General features: G+C 45.5%; 1 long non-coding RNA gene across 1 annotated transcript; it reads left to right on the top strand.

The window, feature by feature from the left end:
• Window positions 1–4,457: 4,457 nt before the first annotated feature.
• Window positions 4,458–8,846, top strand: LOC140715630 (uncharacterized). The gene is made up of 3 exons (XR_012096178.1): window positions 4,458–4,807; window positions 7,819–7,928; window positions 8,323–8,846. It is a non-coding gene; the product is annotated as an uncharacterized lncRNA (long non-coding RNA).
• The last annotated feature ends 17,073 nt before the right edge of the window (window positions 8,847–25,919 follow it).

The following is a 25,919-nucleotide window of genomic DNA, read 5'->3' on the forward strand; positions in this document are numbered from 1 at the left end:
AAACTATTTTAACCAGGGGACTCAAACCCCAAACTATTTTACCAGGGGACTTGAAACCCAAACTATTTTAATCAGGGGAGTCGAACCCCAAACTATTTAACCAGGGGACTCGAAACCCAAACTATTTTAACCAGGGGACTCAAACCCCAAACTATTTTACCAGGGGACTCGAACCCCAAACTATTTTAATCAGGGGACTCGAACCCCAAACTTCTCTTTGTTTAATTTTATTTTTTTCTTCTTTTTACCAGGGGACTCGAACCCCAAACTATTTTACCAGGGGACTCAAACCCCAAACTATTTTAATCAGGGGACTCAAACCCCAAAATATTTAACCAGGGGACTCGAACCCCAAACTATTTATCCAGGGGACTCGAACCCCAAACCATTTTAACCAGGGGACTTGAACCCCAAACTATTTAACCAGGGGACTCGAACCCCAAACTTTTATGTAGTTCTCATCTGTTATCCGTGTCTCCCAACTGAGGTTCTCCTTTTGGTCTGTGGAGGCCGTAGGGTGGTCAGCCAGAGCCAAAGGGGTCGGAACGGGGAGTCAGAGAGGGAGAGAGAGACCGAGAAAAATCTCTCGGAGGGCCCTTCCATCTCAACCCGCTCGTACCTGCCCGCCGACCGCTTACACCGGATCCCCGAACTGCCAGCCGTTAGGCTCCTGGCTGGCTCGCCAAATTGTCAGCCTGTAACTGTTACCTGCTCAGTTGAGGAAAAACACCAGAGACACAAAATTACCTCTGAAACGGTTTTTATTCAGAGAGGAGTTCGCAGCCCCACGCACTTCGGGCGTAAGGTAGCCAACTCCCAATTTGTCGGTTTACAAAGGTCATACTTATACCCAAAAGCAGGGTACTACATTCGCAAATACCGATTCAAAATTCATCAATTAATTGGCTATTGCATAGCTAAGCATGCAAAATACTCAGAATTTAGCAAAGGTTAAAGCGTAATACCTAGAATTAATACTGATGTACTTCAAAACACTTGAAATAGGTATGACTCAGGATACTTTGCCAAGCACATTGTCTTGTGGTCGCAGGTTCCCTTTTCCTTGTGGTCTCCACGTCTGGCCTGGCACCTTATTTTAGCTACCTCTCCTTACTTTCCCAATGACGTACCTTTCTCTTGTCCTGTCTACATATTTTGCTACACTTACCCCTCGCCCACCCCTTCTACACGTACCCCTTACCCTCTTCACATTCTCACTACAATTAGTAAATTGAAATATAACTCCTTCAGTCCTGTATTCATCATCCTTTTTTTATTTTGCCCCATGCCCAATACACTTTAATTCATCCCACTGACTGTAATTTTTCTCTGTCATCTGCCTGCCCTTCCTCACATACTGACTGCACAATGCATCTAGTTGTATACCTGTTGACTATTCATCAGCTAAACTAGGGTAGACGATTCACTACTCAACTCTTAATTAACCAAAGCTCGCACTTTATTGTCTCTGCTCAAACAATATCAAAACCATATTGACCTCAGCCAAAAATTTAAAGAGACTGACTCGGAGGGTTTGGGGTCCTGAGAGCAGCTGCTACTGCAATGCTAGCTTTATCAACTGAAACTGCCTTAGTGTGTTCAGGTTTCTATCCCATAAAACACCTTTCTTCAAGAGCTCCATAAATGGGTAAGCTTTAGCAGCAAAGCCATCTATGTGATCTCTACAATAGCCCTGCAATCAGAGAAACAAACTCACATCAGTAGGAAGAGGTAGTTTTGCTACTAAATCCACACGTTGGTTATCTGTCTCTTTCTTCCCAGGGGTTATGACCACTCCTAAGTAATTGACCCTCTGCATAATAATTTGAGCTTTTATAGGGTCAACCTTCAAAACCGTCTCCTGTAACAGTTATAGAAGCTCTTTCAGTAACTCACTATGCTTCTCTACAGTATTCTGTTTAATCATAGTCTCTGGACTTATGGCTACAATAGGGGAGTTGAAAGGGTAACTTTATTCAAATCCTCGTAACCTATGTGAGTCTCCAATTCACATCATATTTCTGAACTGACCATATGGGTGAAATATTTGTGGATGTTATTTTTCGCAAAACTCCATGCGTAAACAAATCTGAATAATTTTCTCCATGTTTGCCAAATGGAAATCTATTTTGCTGCTAGAGATCAGGTCAGGACTTTGTATTCACACCTCTCCTTGCATCCTGCCACATTTATGTTATGTTTTGCAAATACTACCTGGAAATCTGAAGTACCTTAGTTAGGCCTTTCTGTCCTCTGTCACATCTTCTTCATTTCCCCATGTCTCCCCAAAAATATATCCTGACATCATATCGTTCTACTGGAATGTAAATGGAGATTTGCTCTCTATAAAGTTAACCTCTTCTTGATCGCCTGTAGAGAAAATGGGACTACAGTGTATGAGCCTTCCACGAAGAACACGAATCATTCCTGCAGTCACTTTGGTATTCGGTGCCATGAGATGAATATTGAGCTATTGTAACAGCTGTTTGTAGGTGAGTTCTCCACCAAGTCTGCACACCAGGGATCGAACAAATCTCCATATATCTGTGTCATATGTGCATCAGGATCACCATACATCGTGCCACCTCTATCGACTGGGTCAGACCGACACCGGCTGCACCACACATAGATGCTGTCTCCATATCCCCTTGGTCAGATCCACACCAGTTGTACCATGCATAGTTGCTGTCTCCATATCCCCTGGGTCAGATCCACACCAGCTGTACCATGCATAGTTGCTGTCTCCATATCCCCGGGTAAGATCCACACCAGGACCACAGTGCATGCTTCCCATCTTCATATGACTTGGGACACACTTACACGGAGAACACCATGTGCAGTTTCCCATCTGCATATTCTTGTGTCCCACCCACACCTGAAGACATGCAGGTGTCTCATGGCCTTATCCTCTGCGCCATGCCCACAGTTGATTCAAACTTCATAGTTCCCACCTCTGTGTCCCCTGTGTCACAACCATACTAAGAGAAACCTGCATGCTTCCTATCTTCATATCGCTGTCTTAGGCCCTTGTTGCAATCAGCACGTGCATGTGGCACAACTGGAATAACTTTTTTGTGGCAATGATCTCACCTCTCTTCCTTCTCACTTTCTCATCTAGGATCTGATCCACCCAGTGACCGACCGTACATCCTTCGCCCTCCCTCGGTTGTCATTCAAGGTGGTCTGGGGCACGGTTCCTACTGCGAGGCTGCATGCAGCTCCTGGTGCCCTCTCGTCAGTTGGCCATTCTGTAGATGGGCTCACCCAGGTCCAGGTGCAGAGGATGATGGTAGTTATTGTGGTGGCTGCAGCACCAAAGTCAGTCCCACTCATCCTAACAACCAACGCCATCAGCTATGGCCGCACTCCAGCTTCCCATGCGAGGTCCAGCGTCGCAGGATACCTGCAGACTGGATTCGGGACTAGTGAAGCCAGCATCAGCTCCCTGCAACCTGGCCATCCGGCCGTCTGAGCCATCTCACAGGATTTCTCGTCACTGCTGCTGAAGAACATTCCCCATAGCATGATGTTACATGCACCATATTTTGCTGTACAGATGATATCGCCTGGCTGATGCGCAGTTTTAGATTTAACTCACACACAATTTTTTTTTAAAAAACCTACCATTGCTCGTAAATATTCTGCAAAGTACCACGTAAAAGATATCGAAAATATGCCGAATAAGGAGTTATGTTCCAATGAGACAAAAGTGGATTGTTTTGGCTTCAACACTAAGCGGTACGTCTGAAGTAAATCTGATACTGTGCCAGGTAAATTCATTTAGCCAGGTACCACCACTCCTACTATAAAGTATAGTGGAGTGAGCATGATGCTATTGGGATGCTTTTCAGCAGCAGCAGGTACTGAAGATCTTGTCGGGATTGATGGGAAAATCATTACCGATAAATATAGAGATCCTGGATAAAAATCTGATAGCCTCTGCAGGAAAGCTTCAGCTGGGGAGAAAGCTTGTCTTTCAGCAGGACAACGACCCAAAGTACACTGCCAGATCAACCATGGAGTGACTTCACATGAGGAAAACTGATGAGCATGAGTGGCCGAGCCAGAGTCCTGACCCTAACCTGATTGAACATATCAGGCAGAAAGTCAAGATTGCTGTCCTGCACTGCTGCCCAACTAACTTACCACAGCTTGTAAAAATGGGTAAGTCTTGCTCCACCAGTTTATGCGAAGCAAATAGTGAATTGTCCACAGAGACTACTGACTGAAAATCTGCGAATGGTGGTTCAACCTAGTACTGAGGAAAGGAGGAGTTTTCAACTGCTAACAGGTAGTTTTTCATTTTTAGTTGCAATCAATTTTTAGTTTTTCATGCTTTACAATTTTTCCTATTTGTTTGGCTCCACAGTGAAAAAAGGAAACGTGATTCATAAATAAAACTTCTCAAGTTAAATATATCCATATCACTGGCTGTAATACTCATTTATGTGCATAAATAGTTGGTGCTCAATACTTTTACAAAGCACTGTCTGGAAAGAGCTGTCAGATGAAGTTGGAGATGTCCATGCCACTAAGACTCTTGGGCAGATAAATGGATAGGAGAAATTCAGAGGGATGTGGATCAAATGCAGGCAACTTCTACAAATGCATGTTGGAAGCTTCAAAAGCATTCGCGAGTTGGGCCGAAAGGCCAGTTTCCATACTGTTCTCAATGAGGGAGAGGGAACAGTCCAGAGAGAAAGATGTAGAGTAGATTGTCACAGAGAGGTGGTGAGGGATGAATCGAATGAAAAGGAGGGAAGGTGACAGATGACAGCCTGAGTAGAGTGTCTGTGAGGGTGCGAAGGTAAGGGATTCCAGGTAGGGAAAATCGAGGTCCTTGATGAACGAGTGGGGAATGTAAGTGGGTGCAGGACGTGGGAGAGACAGAATTTCGACAGTAATGCTCAATACAAATTTCCGTCTTTATCAGGAGTCTCTGATGGGGCGGGGGTGAGGGTAATCCCCTCTTAACAAGGGTCACTGATGGATGAGAGATCTCCTTTTGAACAGGGTTGAAATATACTTTTTCCAACATGATCCTTAATGAGGGAGGAAAACTCTCTAGCCTGAATTGAAGACTCCAGCTTTAAAAAGGAGTTTTTCATGGGGAAGAGACTTCCACTTTAACAGACATTTCCTATCCACCTTTCCATGGAGGAGATTAGCCCTCTACATCAGGGTGTGTTGACGTGGGAGAGATTCCAGTTTCAGAGGTGTCGCGGCTGTGAGGAGATTCATCATCACAATGGTCCCTGATAGGGTGAGAGATTCCCTCTCAAACAGGGATCCCTGATGGTTGAGACATGCTCTTTCACAAAGGTCCGCATGGGAGAGGGACACTCTCATCAACAGCTGTCTCGCTTGTAGATGTGTCTCCATCTTTAACAGGAGTTTCAGGTGGTATCGAGGCTCCATTTGCAGCAAGGCTCTCTGATCGGAGAGGGACTGCAATAGGCAGGCGCTCATGATGGGGTGGGGAGACTTTTTAGCCGGGGCCATGAGAAGGGAGTGTCTCACTATCTACCAGGCACCACTGAAGGATAAAGAAACTCCCTCTTTAAAAGGGTTCCTGATGGATAATGGCTTAATTGGTTCATGAATGTTCAGTGAAAAAGTTTGTTATGTATGCCATCCATGAAGATAACTTTATTCCCTCAGCACATCGGGGCAACACAAAGGTAAACAATAACAGAATGTGGACTGGTGTTACAGTTACAGAAAACAGAGAGGTTCCATATTGCGACATCTCCCTCTCAATGACATCACAGAGCTGCCACACCCTGCCATTCAAATGATGTGCAGGGTAGACATTGTGACGTCAGCTTCCTCACTGTCACGTAATGGAGATAACACAAATTACCTGTTATGTATTCAGGCAACAATAAATATAGATGAGCTAGGCAAGGGTTTTTATAACAAATAACACGTTCATTAAACACTGAAACAAACCCCCTCAAAAGTAAACAAACCCAAACGTAATCGGAACTCAGCTGCTGGGCAGCTGCTCAAACAGTTCTTAATAGCTTTGCAGTCCCAAACAGTCTTTAAAGCGGTATTGAAAAAAAAAGTTCTTTAAAACGGTATGCCGAAAGAAAACAGTTCTTTAGAGCGATATGCCGGAAGTTCAAAAGCTCACAATACTTTTAAAAGGAGAGACTTTTTAAAGGCGATTTAAATTCTCTTCCACGTCGTTGTCCTTCGATTCCCCGGCGTCGAACTTTCCCACGAAGAATTTTATAAAATATAACGGCTCAAAGGTACTGACCTTTCTTCCCACACTATTCTCAATCCTTTCTGGTCAACCCAGGGATTAACAGCGAGAATAGTCAACGAAATCCTTCCGAATGAGGATCAAACAAGGTCGAACTTTTCCACCTTCGAAAATCGGTTCTCCTCGATTTTTACCTTCCAAACTTTTCTTCACTCTCCACGGCAAAGAAACCGTTGGCAATGACCTTTTAAACTTTAGGCATTACATAGAACTAAACTGCGTCATCACATTAAATCACGCAGTGACATGAAGTCATCTTGGCAAATTCCGCCACGAACTGCCCCACCTGACAGGGTGGGTCTTCCTTTTATACCCTGTAAAAAAAACCTGTCACATGACCTCTACTGGCGGGAAAATGACATCACTCCACCATCACAAGACCATTACCTCAAGTCCAGTATAACGTCAACCCCAGTCACGTGACAAGGGTACCACTGTGACGTGTCACGGGTACGTAAAATACCGTTGAGGTGATACAGGAGACGTGGAGTGTGACGTTAATGTTGAGAGATCTCCCTCACTGTGGCGTCACAGAGCTGTTCCAGACGGCCGTCGTCGGGATGTGAGGATCAGTAATTCACCTGCTGAGCAGATAAAGCATCTGTCTGTATAACCTCCTGGCCAAACGGAAGTCTAGACAAGAGTTTTTTTGAGTAGATCGGAAAAGCTCTGGATATATAAAAAAAATAATCGTCATGAGTAAACATTGGGAAGGTAAGGATGTCACAGAAATGACGAGGGGAGTCTCGGAGGGCTGGGAACACGAGGCTTAGTGGTTGGGAGACCAGACACAGAGAGCTCCCCTACAAGAAAGGAGTGTGATCTGTTGGACAGCAATGTGTCGGAAGTCATGGGGTAATTCGTGGGCTTAAACTACATTGGGGTAAATGTCAGGGTCAAATGGTCAACGATGACTCAATGTCAGTGAGTCCTCTATCCACTCCACTATCCGCCGCGACAAGCCATCAAACACACCAACTCCCTGGATGTCTACCATCACTTGGGATCGTGCGTTGAGCACCCGTCCTCCCAATCCTCTGGGACCAAGTGTCAGTAGAATTATCGTCTGCAGTCTGAAAGATCATAGGGCCAAGCACAGAGTTGAACTCCCTCCACGCAGTCCAATAGCACATGCCTGGCGTCAGAAGCGAAGTGAAGCTTTCACCACACCGCCCTGTCACTCAGTCTACGGGTCGGTCTCACACTAAACTTGAAATAATTCGGCAAACGTGTAGCTCGGTTGAGTTGTTCTTCCAGCTTGGTAATCCATTAGCAAACGTTTCGTTGCCAGACGAAGAGGCATCATTATGATGGTGACGGAGATTCCGTAAAGGGATAGCCAAACTCGGAGAACAACTCAACCCAACCATTAACTACCCGCGCTGCACATTTTGCGAGTTATTTCCAACAATTTCGGGCGTCAAACCCTCTGGTGTCGATGATGTCCCCTCGTATAGTGACAAAACGTTTGCAAATAGATTGCCAAGCTCGAAGGACAACTCACCCCAATATACTGATCTCCTTCTGTTTTTGTTCCGCTGTAGAGAATATGGAACCGCAGCGTTCCCGAGTTGCGAGAACAACAAGGTTACTTTCCGCCATCACGTCGACGTTCGGTGCAACCAGAAGAAAAGTTAGTCGTTGCAGTTTGTCGGTGAGTTCTCCATCAAGTCTATACCCCGTGGGAAGTATGATCGCGAGGAAAATTTTCAATCCCCAGTTGTTGCTTGTGCACGGGCGTGCACTTCATAGTACAAATCTCCATATCCCTGTGTCATACGCACATCGGGTCGACCATGCATGATACCGTCCCTGTAACCGCCGTTTCAGATCCACCCCGGCTGCAACGTGAACAGATCCTCTCTCCGTATCCCCTGGGTCAAAAACACACCCGGAGTAACGTGCACGCTTCCTCTTTCGGTTCCTCTGACCCAGACCCATTTTGGATGTACAAGTGTGTGTAGCAATACTTGCATAATATCTGTTTTTTTTTTGGAAATGTTCTCACCTCTCTCCTCTCTCACTCTGTCTCTCTCTCCTGCTTTCAGGATCGGAACCACCCACCGACAGACCCCACAAACTCCATCAGCCTTCGACTGACCCCGAGGCAATCACCAGTGGGGATTCCCGCTGCGAGGTTGCGCATAGATCCCGTTGACACTTCGTCAGGCGACCATGCTGTTGCTGGACTCACCCAGGTCCCGGTGGTGAAAACAACAGTAGTTATAATGAAGTCCCCGTCACCGAATGCAGTCACACTCGTTCTGACAGTTAGCACAATCAGCTACGGCCGTGCTCCGTCTTCCAAGGGAAGTCCAACATCCCGGAATGTCCTCAAAAGGGCCTTTAGACCGATGCGGTCAAGATCAGCTCCCTGCCACCGGAGCAGCCTGTTCTTCCCCAACTGGGGTCGGTGCTGCCCGTAGGCACGCCCTCGCCGGCGGCAGAGAACTTCGGATGGCCAATAGACGAGAGTGGGGGCCGGAAACTGGACTTTTTGGGCAGGAGGCCCCAGCCGGTGATGGGCACCTTAGCTTTAATGCGGAGGAAAAACCGTCTTTCTGAACGAGCTATGGGCCTGCAAGCATCGACTTGCCCGGAGTCGACCGAATTTAGGAGTAAAACCGATCCTGAGGCCCATCCAAAGTCTCAGCGATTTTTTGAGACCGGGCGTAGGATTTACGTGTGCGGGAGTCAGTAACAGAGGTGGGGGGGGGGGGGGTGGGGTGGAGGGCAAGGAAAGCAGAGGTGGGTGGGATTTGGGCGGAGAAGGTTAACGGGAGTGGGGATGGATAGGGGAATGTAAGGGTAAGGTATTGGGGAGGTTTTGTGTAATAACCAATAAAATCTTTGTTTGGAGAATGTGTATCAATGATGCATTTGCTTGTAACTTTACCGTCCCTCCCGCAACCCGTCCCTCTTCCCACGTCGTGTGTCTTTCCATCGCTACCACTCCTCGATCGACAGCAAGTGTCGCTTGGCCCACTATTCCTCCCGAATGCGGTGGTGTGTGCTGACTAGGGAGAGCTAGGGTGGTGACAATTTGCCTCACCATAACACACGCAATAGTCGTTTGGTATCATCAAATGTCGTGACCATTTATGCTGACCAGTCAAGCACATGTTTAGCGGCATTGCCTTTAAGGGAACTTTACTGAGGCAGCAGTTCGCGAATCATACTGTGATAGAAAAACCATTCCGAAAAACACCTCGAGAAAATCAGCAGATGCTGGAAATTCAAAGCAGCATACACAAAATGCTGGAGGAACTCAGCAGAGACCAGGCAACATCTTTGGAAAAGAGAAAGCAGTCGACGTTTCCTACTGAGACCTTCAATCGGGATCCTTGTTGGCTTCAAGAGTCCTGATGAATGTGTTCAGAACGAAATGACAATGAACTCTTTTCCATAGATGCTGCCTCGCCTGCTGAGTTCCTCCAGCATTCTGTGTGTGTTGCTAAAACTGGCTATAGTGCTTTAGTGATGCGGGACGGTGAGCAATACATTAGAGCGGCTACATTTGATAGAAAGGATTTCGCACTTTCTGCAGAGATGCGATTGCCGAGAAAGTCAATGGTTGATAACCGAGACTGGCATTTAGTAAGTGTTATATTCATCCTGTGTTGGATTAAGCGCTCAAAAAGTGTGATGAGATGAGATATGTGTTCGGATTTGGATGCACCAAGGACAAGTATGTCATTCAGGAAAACAAAAATAAAGATTCGTCTCTTAATGCAGAGTCCATCAGCTGTTGGAAAGTGTGCGCTGCACTTTTCAGCCCAGACGGTATGCACAGAAACTCAAAGAGATAAAAAGGGTGTTATCACAGCCGTTTGGGGAATGTCCTCCGAACACACTGGTACCTGATGGTAGCCCCAGACTAAGTAGGCTTTGGAAAAAAATTGTTTCCGGTTAAACTTGCCGAAAGGTCCTAGATCTGTGGAACTAGGTCACGATGGTTAAGGCGTCGGTAACTGCCGACCACCATCGGACTTAGGGCCCATATGGAGTGACGAAGCCCAGTTGTTATTCAAACAGTGTACACTGCCAAGTTTTTCCAGATTGGCAAGCTCGGCCTCAGCCGTTGCAGTCTTTTCTGAGTCCAGTCTACTCGTGCGGGCATGGTCTGGCGGGCCAGCTGTGGAAATATGGTGCTTGACCCCATGTTTTGTGACTGTAGTGGGGAACGTAGACGGTAAGGTTTGGGAATTCATCCAGCAGTCGAGTAAACTTACATGCTGTAATGCATGACCTTGAAAGAGTCGTTGTGAAAATTTACGAGAGGGCAGGGTAACGACCCAGCGTCCTTAACATCCATAAGGTCTTAAGACCGACTAACGGTCATGGGCAAACAGGAAATCTGTACAGAGTAATAGTCCCCTGGCAATTTAACCAGGTTGTGGTTCCATGTGTAACGTCGCCAGCTTACGCAGAGTGTCACTCATCGTGTCCCTGATGTCTGGTTCCTGCTGTCGTTGGTGACCTCTGGCGAAGTTTCGTCGCCCTTTACCTTCTAATCTATAGGCGGTGTTGGCAGCATATTCATTTGTGCCCCAATGTTCCACAGGGAGGGTTGCCTTCAGCGGGTGTCTCTAATGAAAAACAGATGTCCTTGGCAGCTGGAAACCCTGGTGTTCACAGACCTCAGATACTCCCATGGACTGGCACTGTCGAAGCTTCAAGGCGGTCGGTAGTTCTAGCGTCCCCAAAGCGAGCGTGGTAAAAGCAGAGACCATGCATTGTCTGCTTCGCAGCTGCTGGCGCGTTTACGTTGGAGGCTCTGCTGACCGGTCTTATTGTGGCTGTTAAAGCAGGAGGAATGATGCGCCTCCTTCTTGCACAGTGTAAACTGTCGGGTATTTTAGAAAGCTCCCTATAGTCTTCACGGCTGTATTAGCGATGTTAGATAGATAGATAGATAGATAGATAGATAGATAGATAGATAGATAGATAGATAGATACTTTATTCATCCCCATGGGGAAATTCAACTTTTTTTTCCAATGTCCCATACACTTGTTGTAGCAAAACTAATTACATACAATACTTAACTCAGTAAAAAATATGATATGCATCTAAATCACTATCTCAAAAAGCATTAATAATAGCTTTTAAAAAGTTCTTAAGTCCTGGCGGTTGAATTGTAAAGCCTAATGGCATTGGGGAGTATTGACCTCTTCATCCTGTCTGAGGAGCATTGCATCGATAGTAACCTGTCGCTGAAACTGCTTCTCTGTCTCTGGATGGTGCTATGTAGAGGATGTTCAGAGTTTTCCATAATTGACCGTAGCCTACTCAGCGCCCTTCGCTCAGCTACCGATGTTAAACTCTCCAGTACTTTGCCCACGACAGAGCCCGCCTTCCTTACCAGCTTATTAAGACGTGAGGCGTCCCTCTTCTTAATGCTTCTTCCCCAACACGCCACCACAAAGAAGAGGGCGCTCTCCACAACTGACCTATAGAACATCTTCAGCATCTCACTACAGACATTGAATGACGCCAACCTTCTAAGGAAGTACAGTCGACTCTGTGCCTTCCTGCACAAGGCATCTGTGTTGGCAGTCCAGTCTAGCTTCTCGTCTAACTGTACTCCCAGATACTTGTAGGTCTTAACCTGCTCCACACATTCTCCATTAATGATCACTGGCTCCATATGAGCCAACCTGATGGGGCATTTGCTGCATGAAGAGTTCTTGAAAATAAAAGGACAATGATTTCCCAGGAGAATCAGCATATAGTCCATTGGAGCCGAGGCAAAGCAAGAAAAGCAACTGTTTGGCGCGTTCAGATTCCGACAGCCTAAATGTCCAAAAAAGGTTTGTTTTCAGCGATTCGTATGTATCGTGTCCATGTGGGTGTTCAGGCAGACTCACCACTCTCGCAGCCGTGGAATTGCCGAACGACGCCACCACATGGCAGAATTAAGGTTCCTCGATGGCGATTTCTTGCAGAGCGAACCTTGTCTGAACCTTGCAGAGCAACCTCAGCTTATCTGAACCAAGTGACGGCATTTTGCCCCCACATCTCCGGCCGTTTCGAAGCAACCCGGTTAACCGATAAGTTCAATAACCGAACATCGGGGACAGCAAATTAACTTTACGTAAATCAAACAAAGTGAGACGTTTTACATTTCATGAAACCCGTAACACGTTTCATTGAACTTCAAAACCTGCACAACAAAAGTGTGTTATAAAACTGTTTTACGTAATAACGCCATCACTGCAGAGCAGTCTTGTAAAGTGAAACCCCAACTCAATGTGTGTGCTTGTGAATTATGTACATTTTTCCCACATACGCTACACTGCACAAGCAAAGCCATTTTGCTCCAAACTCCGGTAGTTGCAAAGAGACTGCGTTGGCCGACCTCTGAAATTGTCCTAGAGAATCGGAGTCACCAGAGCAAGCGTTCGCAAATAAGCTGGCGTGAGGCATTGTATGTTCAAGAAAAAAAAACAACTCATTTATTGCACTCCAAACAATCAACACAAAGCTCGGTAACAGAACTTCACGCATTTAGGTCATCACGTCAGACCAGTCTCTTAAGATGAACACCAAGACAAGGTCGGTGATCTTGAATTATGTTCGTTCCCATTTCCCTGCAGTGGGAGCAAATGGGGGGAAGAGAGGCGGGGGCTAGAATGGCATATACAGGTCGTTGAGGGTGCCAGATAGATAGAGAACGAGACATTGAGCGAGTGGAAAAGAGTGACAGTGACAGAGAGAAAGAGGGTCAGGGATGGAGAGAGAGAAGGAGATCGAGAGAAGGGTCGGAAAGAGAGTAGATGATAGAAGAACGTTCTCACTCCACTAGGGTCGTTTTGCCGAGGGATAGCAGCTGGAGCTTTGCTTAGAAACATTCGAGGTGTTGCACCTTGGAAAGTCAAACCAGGGCCAAACTTGAATAGAAAATGTTAAGGATCTAGGGAATGTCGTGACACAGAAAATTCCAAAGCTTCCGGTACATCTGTCTCTGGAAGAGAAGATACAGATCGACAGAGCAGCGAAGAAGCCAGATGGTCCACTGAGATTTATCTGCCGCGGCGCTATGAGTGGGGATTTCATCTACATCTGAACAAGACATTGGTGAGATCGCCCGGTGTATTGTATGCAGTCGTGTTCGCACAGGAGATGGCGAGAGAGAAAATCGCGCAGTAGATTGTGACAGAGTGGTGATGAGGGAGAAATACAATGAAAAAGGAGAGTGAGCGACGGTAGATTTGAATTGTGTGTGTGTGTGTGTGTGTGTGTGTGTGTGTGTGTGTGTGTGTGTGTGTGTGTGTGTGTGTGTGTGTGTGTGTGTGTGTGTGTGTGAAACTAAAGGGGACAGTAAGGTCGCAGAGAGGGAAAATCGAGGCCTTTGGTGCAGAAGAGCGGAGTGGGTGTCCCTGCCCTGGGAGAGACCGATATTCAGTACAGATTTCCGTCTTTGACAGGAATGGTTGATGGTGAGATAATCGCTTCTGAAGCAGGGTCTCTGATGGATGAGAGATCTCATTTTGAACAGGGTTGTGAGGGACTCTCTTTAACACGGTCCTCAACAAGACTCCTAGATTTGCAGGCGTTTCTGATGTGGGAGAAAATCAGACGCTAACATGGATTGTTGATGTGTCACGCGTTCCATTGTAACAGGGATCACTGATATCAGAGAGTCGCCCATCCATCTTTAAAAGGGCTCTTGATGGAGGGTATATGGCCCTCTTTAACAGGACGTGTTGTCTTGTGAGATTCCAGTTTCAGGGGCATCGCGGCTAAGGGGAGTCTCACGATCACAAGGGCCTCTGATAGGGTGAGATATTCCCTCTGTAACATGTATCCCCGATTGACAAGGTAATTCCTCTGCAGCTACTTTCCATTATAGGAAGAGATGTGATTTCTCACAGTGGATCAGATAACGAAGGGGCTCCCTCCGCCAACATTTAACAAGAGTCCTTCTTTAACAGCTGTTTTGCTGGAGGAATCTCAGGTAGAGTGAAGATGCCATCTTTAGCAGGGGTCTCTGAGCGGATGGGGCTCCTCGTATGTTGGCATTACGTTTGCAAATGGATTGCAAAGTTCGGAGAAAAAACTCAACGCAATATATAGAGCTCCCTCTGTTCTTGTTCCACTGAGAAGAGCATGAAAGGCCGCGTTTGAGAGTTGCGAGAAGAACACAGATCCTTCCAGCAAACAAATGTGTTACGCTGAGGAAGATGGGGGGACACGGTGGTTGGTGTTAATTGGTTGGCTCGAATCGTTTGGGGACGTGTTGCGTTGCTCTATGACTCCAAACAAACCCTGACGTTACATAAAGCTGTGTACACCTCCATTCATGGTGATTTTTCACCTGGAGTTTCGCCAGACCTGAGAGGAAAGTCTGAATGCAGAGGCAATTACACAGGACTTTTAGATAAACTAGATTAACAATGGCTTCAGGAAGTTTCTAGACGATTGCTATTGTCATGGTCCGGTTAGCTGTTCCCCTTTAACGCTTCTTCCTCCCTGTTTATGCCCTAATTTCAGTCATTAGATCTCAATATGCTGCTAGTTTACTCAATTACAGTACACCTGGTTTTCATCAGAGACTGTGAAATAAATACGATGGCGCCACTATCACAGGTTGCCAGTTTGTTGGTCTACTCCCATGTGATAATTTCATTTCTCGCCTGCTTCGAGCCGTTTGTCCTAGGTTCAGCTCCAGTTTCAAGAAATCAGGACTCCGTATCAGAGCTCCCTCTCAAGATTCCTCCGGTTTGCTGTTTAACGGTCACGTCTGCGCCCGCATCCCCAACTCCATCTCCGTGACAGTGTCCTGCACTTGGGTTCTGCTCAGTCGCTCCGTGCAACAGCAATAGCATCAACATGATTTATCGCATCTCGGGGCTCTATGCTGCAGTGTATGCTTAAAGTATGACTGTCAGAAATTCGTCCTAACGGAAGAACTACAAATACTCATAAGTGTTTAAATTCTATCTGAGGGGGCTGCTTCTCGCCTTCTGTTTGCATTATAGCCCTACCCTATTTATATACGGTCATCCGGTAAGGCGGTGGGGTGGGGGGGGGGGGTACATTGAGGAATGAGAATGTCCTTGTCAACTTGTTTCTGGGGCTGGCAAAATCAACCATCGGTGTGTCTTGGAAACGGCTGGCGGGAGGATCTGCCTGGGTAGACAGGCTGCCAATGTTTAGGGGGTATATTCGTGCCCGGGGAAATAATTGAGAAGGAACACGCGCTGTCCATGCCGCCATGGAGGCGTTCCGGGACCGTTCGGCTCCGCGGGAGGTTATTGCAATCATTGACAGAGATGGAAACATTTTAGTTTAATGTGTGTTGTCTATTTGTAGTGTAGTAATTGTGTTAGTCACTGATTTGTATATATGTCGCACAGAATTTGTAATAAAGATATTTTCTATATTAAAAAGGGTTTAAATTCAACTGTGAAGGAGAAGCTTGAAGTAGCAAAGGTCAAAATGATAAATATAATATACACAGAGCGATAGGATGCAATCAAGCCTCTACCGACGTTTTGAGAGAAAAGGTGCCATTTAATTGTCGAGAGGGAATTTCACCCCGCGTTGTTCAACTCTTCGCTGAAGTTACTTTGCATTACAACATAAATAAACGTATTGGTGTAGGTACTGAGGAGCTGTGACATCCCGGCCGTGGCGTCAGTTATGTAGAACTTTTTTAAAGCTATTATTAATGCTTTTTGAGTTAGTGATTTAGATGCATATCATATTATTACTGAGTTAAGTATTGTATGTAATGAGTTTTTGCTACAACAAGTGTATGGGACATTGGAAAAAATGTTGAATTTCCCCATGGGGATGAATAAAGTATCTATCTATCTATCTATCTATCTATCTATCTATCTATCTATCTATCTATCTATCTAATAGCCGGTGGGGCTGCTTACATATGATATCTTTGGAATGATCGTAAAAAATTGAAAGACAACCTGTGTTACCCAGAGCAAAATAAAACGTCCCATGATACTGAAGAGCAGCAGATGGAGTTCTGCGGTTCTTCTGCTCGGGGTTCTCGCATTTCTTTCCCCAAAGCCCTGGCGCACTCTGTTGCCTGCGACAACCGATCTGGCCGTCTGCAGGTTGAGCAGCAGGATCAGTAAGAATGGAACACAGGTTGCTAACCTGCGGTGAATGAGATCATATGCGACCCACGCAAGTGAAAAGTTAGTAACACGGTGCGAAGGAAAGATTATGAAACCCGTAGGGAAGTTCATACACAAACCATCGCCGTTTACTCTCCAAACAGTCCATCACATTGACTGTCGCTATGACAGCAGTCGCCGTTCTTGCGATGCAATTTTTTTCAGTTTCTCAGAACAAATGGCCACCAACCGATCGAAGGTGAAGGTGACTGTCAGCCAAACAGAGTGGTGCTTGGAAACATCATAAAATAGGTGGAAGCTCAAACGGGAGTAATACTTAGTAATGTATACCGGAAATATATCAGTCTCGTACACGTCGAAAACGGATCGGTGAATATGACTTAGTGTTCGGCGTGTTTATGGTCACCAGGTGGCGGGTGATGCACTTGGAGTGACCGCATTTCCCTCGGCTCAGGATCACAATCGCCAGCAAGTTAAGTGTAACAGAAGGAAAAGGAAAGTGGCAAGTATTCAACAGACACGGAAAGGTAGAATCACCTTGCTACTGGCCAGGAACCGTAAAATTACTATCATTGATTATACAATGGTAGTATCCCATTCTCCAATATTAGCCATTGAATTTCTCACTATACATTGCATGTTGCGTCAGGATGTACCTACACATCAGGGTCTGCAGCGGTTCAAGAAGGCAGCTCGTCACCGTCTCAAGAGCAACGAGGGATGGGCAATAAATGCTGGCTCAGCAGGCGATGCCTACATCCCGTAAAGGATTAAATAATAAAATATCTCAGTTAAATTACAGAGGGCCAAGCAGCGCTAATGCGGACGCTCCTTTTCCAAGGCAGGGAGAATCAAGAACATGACGACGTAGGTTAAGGTGAGATGAAAGAGACTTAACTGGAACCGGAGGGTCAACGTTATTCACAAAGGGGAGTGGTCGGTATATAGAATTAACGTCCAGCAAAACTGCTACTGAGCAGTAACTGAAAGATATTCGGACAAATGTATGTATAGGGAGCGTTTAGAAGGACCCTGGTTACATGCGAGAAATTTGAACTGTCTGAGATGGGAATCTTGATTCACTTGGATCAGATTAGAGAAATGATACCCCTCCTTGCCAGATAATTCATTACTCTTTGATTGTGTGACTCTATTAAACCACTCACCACTGCTCCACCTGCAGTGGTTAGTGGATGGATATAACAGAGGACTCATTTTTGTTTCCACTTCATTAGAACAGACTGACCTGCAGTGTAGTCGGCAACACATAACACTGAAGTACTCTCAAAAACGGTGGCCACGGTAGCAACTCATTTCAATTCTACTTCCCATTCCCATTCCGACATGTCAGTCCATGACCCGTTCCACTGCTACGAGGCCACACTTAGGCAGGAGGAGAAACACCTTATATTCCGTCTTGATAGTCTCCAACGTGAAGGCACGAGCATCGTTTTCTCGAACTTCCGGTATTTGCGTTCCCCACCCCCGCTCTGTTGCCATTCCCATTCCTGTTTCCTTCTTTCACCTTATTTCCTTTCTTGCCCATCACCTTCTTCTAGTACTCCTCCTCTTCCCTTCCTTCCATGGCCTTCTACTCTCTCCTATCATTCTCCCCATTCCCCACTCCTTTATCTCTTTCACCAAACAACTTCCTAGCTCTGTACTTCACCAACCCCTCCTAGTTTCACTTCTCACCTTGAGTTTCTTCTTCCCCTCCGCCTCTCCCCACCTTCTGGCACTGACTTCTCATTATTTTTTTCCAGTTCTGATGAAGGGTCTCGGCCTGAAACGTCGATGGTTGGCTCTTTTACATAGATGCCGCCTGGCTTGCCGAGTTCCTGCAGCATTTTGTGTGTGTTACAGGGAAATACTCAACCACTTTCCCATCCCACAGTTGACATATCACACATGGCACATTACCCTTACAGCAATCACTCTCAAAGCCTCCCTGCCACCTGCAATTCTGTTAAACTAAAGAATATTCTTCAGTTGTACTTTCCTGTTCTGATGGAGGACTGTCAGTCTATAATTCTGCGTGACTTACTAAGCGTTGCTGCATTGCCTGCTTTTATTTTGTATTCCAATGTTTCACAGGATTATTTCGTTATTATTGTTTATGCATGACTAACAGTGAACATTCCGGACATGCTTCCTCTGCATATGTGGCAACACCCGCTGTAAAAAATAATCTATACCGCAAGATGGTGGAATTACGCGATTCTGAAAGCACCGGCATCGCCAAGGAGAATTAAAAACATGAGGACCAAGCTTAAGGTGAGACGGCAAAGACTTAACAGGAACGTAAGAGTCAACTTTATACACACAGGGAGCGGTCCGTACATAAAATAAGATTCTAGCGAAACTGGTTGTGGCAAGTACTGAATAATAACTGAAAGGTATATGTTTTGGAAACGTTTAGAAGGACCTGCGTCAAACGCAAGACATTCGAACGGTCTGAGATAGGAATCTTGATCCACTCAGATCAGTTTAGAGAAATGGCCTTACTCTGTGCCAGATAATCCATTAATCTTTAATTGCGTGACTCTATTAAACCACTCACCGCTGTTGCACCTGCACTGGTTAGTGGATGGATATGATAGAGGGCAGATGTCTGTTTTCCCCCTTCGTTAGTACGGACTGATCTACTGTGCAATTAGTAACACATGACAGTGAAGTACTCACAAAGACGGTGGCCCAGTCGCCACCTATTTCAATTCTTCCTCCCTTTCCCATTCTGACATGTTAGTCAATTGCCTCCTCTACTACCGGGATGAGGCCACACACCTTGTGTGCTGTCTGGGTAGCTTCAAAACTGACGGCATGAGTTTCGATTTCTCAAACTTCCTTTAATTGCCCTACACCCCCACTTGCAGCATTTCCAGCCCTGTTTCTCACTCTCGCCTTGTTTCCTTAGCTGCTTATCACCCCCCTCTGGTGCTCTTCCCTCTTGCCTTTTTTCATGGTCTTCTACCCTGTTCTGTCATGTGTCCCATCTCTATCCCTTTATTCACCTATCAACTTCCTAGCTCTTTACTGCACACTTCCCCCTCTCCCAGTTTCATCTATCACCTACCACCTTGCACCTTTTCCTCCCCTCTGCCCACCTTCTTGCTCTAACTTCTCATCTTTTTCTTTCCAGTCCTGATGAAGGGTCTCGGCCTGAAACGTCGACGGTTGACTCTTTCACACAGATGTTTCTGGCCTGCCGAGATTCTCCAGCATTTTGTGTGTGTTACAGGGAAATACTCAACCACTTTCCAATCTCACAGTTAACATGTCACTCATGAGACGTTACCCTTACGGCAATGACTCTTACCTCTGTAAAGGGATCACGTTCGTCCTAAGCCTCCCTACGGCTTGCAATTTTGTTAAACATAAAGAGTATTCTTCAGTTGTCCTTTCCTGCTCTGACAGAGGGCCTTCAACCTGTAAGACTGCGTGACATACTAAGCGTTGCTTCATTTCCTGCTTTTAGTTTGGATTCAAGTGTTTGACCCTAATTTTGTTCGTTATTATGGATTATGCATGGCCTTCACTGAACATTTCTGACTTCAATCTTATCATGTGTGGTCGCACTGGCTGTACCGTGTAGAGGATAATCCTTACCGCTAGATGGCGGATGTTCTCAATTCTGAAAGAGCCATAATCGTTGACAATATCCGTTGAATAACTTGATATGACGCACGCGGATATAAAATGATGACACCGACAATAATTTATTTCCGGTCTACTTGCAACATTGTTCTCTCCTGAAGTCCGAGATTCGGAAAAATGTCACATATCTGGAAAGATGGAAGAGAAGCTTCACGAGGATGTTACCTGATCCAGAGCCATTAAATTATCAAAAGTGATTGGATAGGTTGAGCTTGTTCTCCAGGAAGCTGAGGAGGATAAGGAGTAACCTTGTAGAGGTTTATGAATGCATGAGGAGCGGAGGTCGAGTACATCCTTATGATCTTTTCCTTCCCGTTGTAACAGAGAAGATAGATTTAAAGACAGATGGGAAAGTAACAATGCGCGCAAGGGGAAATATGGTCAGGCAGATGAGCATGGTAACATGGATGAAGATGTAAAAGCAAGTGCTGGAATAGGCTACAATTGACATTTTGAACGTCAGCCACGACTCTGGATGTAACGTAATCTTTACAAAGAAATTCCGTCTGATCGGAAGAGCTTGGATAGTTATCTCCGACCGAGAGGACGAGTTCGGTCAAGGGACTAGTTCTGTGCTGTTTATTCCATGACTCTCTGACGCGATTATAATTGCTTCGGGATAAGTGGACACAGAGGGAAAACATTGGATTGTTATCCACTGGGATCCAGAAGAAAGATAAAATGTCAATGCTGGATATCCTGAATGATAAACATTTCACTATGGGGAGGGCGGATGAAAGTGATAATTTATATAAGCTGAAAAAATGAATTCAATATTTTGTTTTTGTCTCCGCCTTGTTTCACGATCTCCCACGGAACCTCCTTCTCTGTCTTTGTCTGTATATATATCTACAGTTCAATTTTTCGGGAAGCAGCGTGGAACAGGCCTTTCTGACCCAACGAGCCCTTCTGCCCAGCAACCACCCTACTGATCCCCGGTTTTGAGCTGCAGCAGGACAATTTACAATGACCAATTAATCTACTAACCGTCTTGAAATATGCGAGGAAACTAGAGAACGAGGAGGAAACCCACTCTTTAACGGGAAGAGCGTACAAACGTCCCAGACGGGGCCGGAATGGAACTCAGAACACCGACGCCTTGAGCTATGCGGAAAAAAAGTTCTTTTGCCAGATGGTGGGGAATAGGTTCTTGAATGGCCAGGACATCAGTAGTTCCGGTGAGAAGGCCGGGGAGTGGGGCTGAGGAGGGGGAAAAAAGAATCATCCATGACCTAATAGGGGAGCACACTCGATGGGCCAAATGGCCTAGTTCTGCTCCAGTGACTTATGCTCTTATGGTAATAGCGTCGCACTAATTGCTACACCACCGTGGCGCCCCGTTGGTCATCGTTATTTCCCAAGATAAACCCACTATTTGCTGATGGGACTCCAGCTACTGATCGTTATATAGCTACTGATATAGTGCAGTTACCACAGACAATAAACAGCACCTATACTGACGTAAGGGAACAGAGAACCGGGGAGATGTTTGACACCGTGCACTGCTCAATAAGCATTTTTGTAAAGTCGCTTTACTTGATCTCATGAGGTCAAGTACAGCAAGTAGCATGAATGTGCGCCGAGCGTGGACAAAATCGGGAAAGAAAATATAGGAATGCTGTTCTCTAACCCTTGAAAACAATAGATAATAATCACTGCTTCAGGTTGAAAAAATTAGCAGCTTGAAGTGACCTTAGAGCGTCACTGCTAGAGTTTCTGTGGATAGAGTTCCCAATAAGTGATTGCAATGTGTTGATTGGTGTCGAAGTTCTGAGAAATGTTGAAGCTGCACTCATCCAGACAAGTAAAGATAATTCCATCACTGATTGTATCACGGTCTGGTATGGAAACACCAATGCGCTTGAACGGAAAAGCCTACAAATAGAGCTTTAGGTCCCGCCCCTCCAGATTCAGGGACAGTTATTAACACTCAAGCATCAGGCTCTAAACCCAGAGGGAAAATTTCTCTTAATTTTCCTCACCTCAATAGAGATCGCACAACCTACAGACCAACTTTCAGGGACTCTTCCTCTTATATTCTCGATAGTTCTTGCTTATTTATTAGTGAATATTATTTTGTTGCTGTTTTGTCTTTGCACAGTTTGTTATCTTCTGCACATTGTTTGTCCGTCTTTCATTGCGTGTACTTTTGTATGGCTTTGACATTTTTTTATTTACTGTGAATGACGCAAGAAAATAAATCTCAGGGTAATATATGGCGACATATATGTACTTCGGTAACATTTACTTTGACAAATTTCGGAATTGAGGTTTATACATGGCTGACTGGCACTGAGGCAAAACTACACAACATCCTGCATGGACTCAGCGGCCCAGGCAGCATCGAGGGAGGGAATAGACAAGACATGAAAATCTGCGGATGTTGGAAACCCAAGCAACACACATAAAATACTGGAGGATGAATGGTCTCGGTATGAAACATGGAGTGTTTATTTTTTCTCAAAGATGCTGCCTAGCCTGCGGAGCTCTCCCAGCATTTCGTATGTATTGGAGGGAAATAGACAGTCGACGTTTCGGGTTCAGACTCCTCAGGAAACTATGTGGGGTGGGGGTTACCAGTGCAAAAAAAGTTTGTGGAAAAGTTGAAGCAAGACAGGTGGCAGGTGAGCCCAAGTGAGAGGGGGGCAGGAGTCAGGAGAGGGGGACGAAAGAAGTCGTGAGGTTGTAGATTGAAGGGGAATTGAGCTGAAGAAGATGGGATCTAATATGATAAGCTAGTGGACTGTGGAATAAAGGGTAGAGTTGAGAAGTGGAACAGCGGGAAGAACACGTAATTGATCGGAAGATCGAGAGTGTGGAGTAGGGTGAAAGAGTCCCGACTAGTTGCACGATTATTGGTCTCTGACCTGCGATTGTCGCCACGTTGTACATATGGTCAGTTTCCAATGAGCAGTCTGCCGTGAATATCGAGTGATGGTAATACGTATGAATGCTAAGGAGCAAGTCACGAATATGAAGCACACTGCCTGATCGATGGTACGCTGGGAGATTCTCGCGGTGTTTATGAAATATCATAATCAGCAATCAGACTACTTGCTGGTGAATGCGAGTAGGATAGACATGAACTCCATGGTCGGCATTGTCGGGCTGGATCGATCATCCTGATTTTCTGCTGTATGGCACAGAGAGATAAATCATGGAAACAGGACCCTTGGCTCGGCAAGTCCCTGCCGACGATTAAACTCCCACTTGCGCACATCCCAGGCAAATTCTACATAATTCTTACAGATTCCCTCACATAGTAACACACTTCGCAAACACACGGTATATTTAATATTCATTAATATTCATCTCTAAGTGGCTCAGAGATGCGGGGTAGCGGAGCACCGTGGGAAGGTGGTGATGGGTGGGAGGGGGCGAGGAGGCGGAAGACTTGCGCTGTTGCTAAGCAACAGGAAACTCTACAAAGGGCGGTGCTTCAAGAAGGCTGCGTCTATCGTTAAAGATCCTCATCATCCGGTACATGCCCTCTTCGCTTTACTGCCATCAAGGAAACGTTAAAGGAGCCCGAAGACCCATACTCCACGTTTCATGAACAGCTTCATCCCCACTGCCGTCCGATTTCAAGTCCAAGAAGCCATGAACACGTCATTGCTATTTTTCATTTGCACTATTAAATTATTTACTTTTCTTTGTAACTTAGAGCAGTTTTCTTATGTCTTCCACAGTAAAGCAGCCACATATCAACACTTTTTCCGACACAGCTCAGAGCAGAAGATGTACACTCATATCTATTGGAAATTCAATATAGATTTATTAATAACTGTAAAAGTGCCCCTCATGTCTGTCAGAGCGCTATGGCTTTCAGTTAGATTTGCATGAGATAATATGCCATTGGTAAAATAGGAAGCATTGATAGATGGGAAAACTCTGATAGAATAGACTGACTGAATGGTGTGCCTGTCTGTCATAGGGAGCTCTGACCGGTTTCAATGATTTTGCTTCGGTGAGATCGCCCTCCATTCAGTGACTAATCTAAGGTCTAAATATAATATAATATATTATAATATATGATATAATATAATTAATTCTGCACGACGTGAATCCAGCTGCAGCTCTTTACATACGTGTTAGAGAACTGCAGCTCCATCTGGCTGACCTTCGGCTCGTACGGAAGAATGTAGATGTGATAAATAGGAGCAAAAGAGATGTAGTCATCCGGAGGTTGCAGGAGCCGTGTAACAGTTAGTCAGAAGAGGGATAGCAAATTGAGAGACAGTACAGACTACCCTTCTGGTCATTCCCCTCATTGATAACTCTACCACTTTCGATACTGTTGCTGAAGGAGGAGCGATCCACGTCAGCAGCAACTGAGTCTCTGGTACTTGAGATTGGCTCTGGCTCAGAGGGGAATGGGGAAGAAAGGGAGTGCAGTAGTGATGGGGGATTCCATAGTTAGACACGCAGACAGGAGAGTCTGTGGACATGAAGGAGATATCTGGATGGTCTGTTGCCTACGAGGTGCCAGGGTCAGGGAAGTCTCTGATCAGGTCCACAGCAGTTCAAAGAGGGACAATGAATAGCCTGAAGTCGTGGAACATGTTGGTACCAACGATATAAGTAAGAAAAGGGATGGGGTCCTGAAGAAATAACAAGGGGATTTAGGAAGAAAGCAGAAGCTCATGTGTAGTTTTTTTTTTCTGCATTGCGGCCTGTACCACGCGCCAGTGAGAGTAAGAAAAGGGTGTCTAGGCAGGTGAATGTGTGTCTGAGAAATTGGGTCAAGTCTTCAGATTTCTGGATCACTGTGATTTCTTTTGGGAAACATATTACATATGACATGTACAAACAGGATCCGTTCCACCTGAACTCGGGTGGGGCAGTGTTGAGCAAGTTTGCCGAAACTGTTGGAGAGCGTTTAAAGAAATTTGACAGGAAATTGACAGGGAATTTGGAACCAAAGTGATAGGGCGGAGGACTGGGCAGTTAATATACAAATAGGTACAGTGGGTAGTGAGTGGGTAGTGATAAACTTGAGTAAAGCAACAACACAGAGGCTGTGTACAAGAAGAGCCAGAGTCACCTCTACTTCCCGAGGAGATCCTTTGGAGTACGAAGGCCTCTCCTTCTCATATTCTACCAGTCTGTTGTTGCTAGTACAATCTTCTATGAGGTGGCGTGTTGGGGTAATGTCATCAACACGGGTAATGCCAAAGGCTTAACAAAAAGATTAGAAACGCTGGCTCTGTTATAACAGTCGACCTGGACAGACTGGAGGGTGGTAGAATGAAAGACACTGCGGAATATCCTGGCAATTCTGGGCAATGTTTCTCATCTTCTTCATGGCACCTTGGCTGAACAGAGGAGCTTTTTTATTAATAGACTACAACAACTGCGCCTTTCTTACTCATTCTAACTCTCGGTCATTTGGCTCTATAATGAGTCAATCTATAGCCGGGGAGATGATGACCCCTCCTGTTCGACTGTATGAGAGAACTTATGTTTTTATTCTTTTTACTTCTCTTCCTGTATTTGTATATCTGGGTACTTGTAATGCTACTATAACACTGTTATTTCCTTTGGAATCAGCAGAGTAACTATCTTTTAAAACAGAGATGGGGCTGAATTTCTAACAATAAATCGTGAATCTGTGGAATTCATTGCTTGACACAGTTGTGTATGCCAAGGGATTGGGTATATTTAAATTGGATGCTGGGAGGTTCTTGCCTAGTAACTAAGTCAAAGGTTCAGGAGAGAAGGAGGAGAATGGGTTTGTGAGGCATGATAAGACTGCCTGGATGGGATGGTGGCGCAGACTCAATACGCCGAATTGACTAATTCTGTTCCTACGTGTTATGTTCTATGTCACGTGTTCCTTTCATCTCCTCCCTTCTGCAGTCATATGCTTAACAAATCCTGGAAATAA

The sequence above is a fragment of the Hemitrygon akajei genome, chromosome 24 (genome assembly GCF_048418815.1).
Source record: "Hemitrygon akajei chromosome 24, sHemAka1.3, whole genome shotgun sequence".
NCBI lineage: Eukaryota > Metazoa > Chordata > Chondrichthyes > Myliobatiformes > Dasyatidae > Hemitrygon > Hemitrygon akajei.